Source organism: Dipodomys ordii, unplaced genomic scaffold (assembly GCF_000151885.1).
Source record: "Dipodomys ordii isolate 6190 unplaced genomic scaffold, Dord_2.0 Scaffold274, whole genome shotgun sequence".
NCBI classification, from domain to species: Eukaryota; Metazoa; Chordata; class Mammalia; order Rodentia; family Heteromyidae; genus Dipodomys; species Dipodomys ordii.
The window spans coordinates 133,768-135,950 of record NW_012267490.1 but is presented as its reverse complement, the minus strand read 5'-3'; the positions used below and the strand labels follow the sequence as shown (position 1 = coordinate 135,950).

The 2,183-nt window shown below is 47.1% G+C and overlaps 1 pseudogene; it reads left to right on the top strand.

The window, feature by feature from the left end:
• Positions 1-496: 496 nt before the first annotated feature.
• Positions 497-1,682, top strand: LOC106001211 (annotated as a pseudogene).
• The last annotated feature ends 501 nt before the right edge of the window (positions 1,683-2,183 follow it).

Sequence of the window (2,183 nt, the reverse complement as noted above, 5' to 3'; positions counted from 1 at the left end):
TGGAAGTGGAGTCGATCAGCTTCTTTGTCTTTCTGAAGAGTTTCTCTTGTATCCTCTGAGTGTGTCTCTTGGTGAAATAGCTCCTCCATGTTGACCAACTTTCTGAGACCCTTGGTGGAAACACTTAGAAGGGGGCTGAGGCAGCAGCTTTGTGACATAGTATTTTCCTTTGGTTTGTGCCAGGAGTTGGGCTTGAACTTAGGGTCTTGTGCTTTCTCTTGGGTTTAGTGGCTCATGACTAGCATTAGTCATTTGAGCCATAACCCCACCTCTGGTCTTTCTGCAGAATAAATGCAGATATGAGTGTCTCACACTTTTCTGCTTGGCCTGCCTTTGAACCTCCACCCTCAGACTCTAGCATTCCAAGTAGTGGGATTTATAGGTGTGAGTGACCAGCACCCTGTCTGTAATGTGTTCTCCTATCAGTCATGAGGTAGTGGATTGACCCTAGCACTGTTTATTTCTGGAACTCTCTTGAATTCTCTCTTCTGTAAAGATGGTTAACAGAAAGGATGTAGGTGAGTAACATGCCTGAGCTGTGAGCATACGTAGGTCTCTGTTCCTGTTACTGGAGTTTACCAGCTATTGCACACTTCCAGGCTGAGTTACGACAGCTGTTTTCTCTACCTAGAAGTTTCTTTATCCTTCTAAAAAACAAAGAGAAAGATTGCTGAGTGCTGGTATCTTACACTTGTAATTTTAGCAAGTCAGGAGGCTAAGATCTGAGGATATTAGTTCTTGAAGTAAACATCAGTAAAGCCAGAAGTGGAGCCATGGCCTGCATGGTAGAGAAGTAGCCTTGAGAACAAAGCCAAAAAACGCTCAAGGAGGCCAGAGGATCCCTGCTGAGAGCTGCTGGGGTTTTCTGCTTCAACAGTGCTTGAGGGGAACCAGGTGCCGGACCAAAATTCTGGCCACCTGCTCCAAGCCTCCAACCTTGTGCCACCTCTTCACCGTGTGCTCAACCTGCCCCGAGGCCTCTGTTGTCAGTCCAGTGCTAACCCCTTGCTACTCCATCTCTCTTAACTGCTGCCCTGAGGACTGCAGTCTCCTGCCAGGTGTGCCTGAACTGCTATCAGGACTCAGAGGCCACCATCAACCACCAGATCCATCTGGAGCTCTACCCCTCCTATGTCTACCTGCCCATGTCTTGGGATTTGGCCGAGATGATGTGGCTCTGAAGAACTTTGCCAAGTACTTTTTTACTACTCTCATGAGAGAGAGAACATGCAGAGAAACTGATGAAGCTGCAGAACCAGAGAGGTGGCCGCATCTTCCTGTAGGAGATCTAGAAACCAGAGTGTGATGTCGGGGAAAGTGGGCTGAAGTTGATGGAGTGTGCACCTCACTGGGAATGAGTGTGAATCAGTCACTGCTGGAACTGTATGAACTGGCCACTGACAAAAATGATCCCCACTTGTGGGACTTCATTGAGACTCATTACCTGAGTGAGCAGGTGACGTCCATCAAAGAACTGGGTGACCATGTCAACAACTTGCACAGGAGGAAGCCCCTGATCTGGCATGGCAGAATGTCTCTTTGACAAGCTCCCTCTGGGAGAAAGTGATGAGATAAGCCTTGAGCTGACCCCCAAGCCACACATGACTTCCAGTCACAAAGGCAGTGCATGCATGTTGGTGATTATTATTACCTTGTCTATACATTTTACAAGAACCTCCTAAGTTCTTTATTTTTGGGTCCAGTCATGGAGCCTGAACTCTGGGCCCAGACCCTGTCCCTCAGCTCTTCAGCTCAAGGCTAGTGCTCTACCACTTGAGCCACAGCCCCACTTCCTGCTTCTTTTCTTTTTGCTTATGTGGTGCAGGGGAATCGAACCCAGGGCCTTATGCATGCAAGTACTCTACCACTGAGCCACCTTCCCAGCCCCCCTCCTAAGTTTTTTCAATGTGTACCATTTTGTCAAATAAAGGGATTTGGTACAAGACAAACAAAAAGCTCAAGGAGAGCATGCAGGCCCTGAATGTCAGTTCTAGGACTTATACAAGAAAACCCAAAGAGAACACATCACCTCTAAACTAGGAGGAGAGATCAAGGCTTCATTTCTGATCTGAAAGCATCTCAGGTCTTTTTTGAGATACACTGTTAATTGGTTGCTACTCATGGAGTCACCTTGTTCTTTTCTTAGGGTTTAAAACTCAGGACCTTACAGTTAGCTGTGCTTA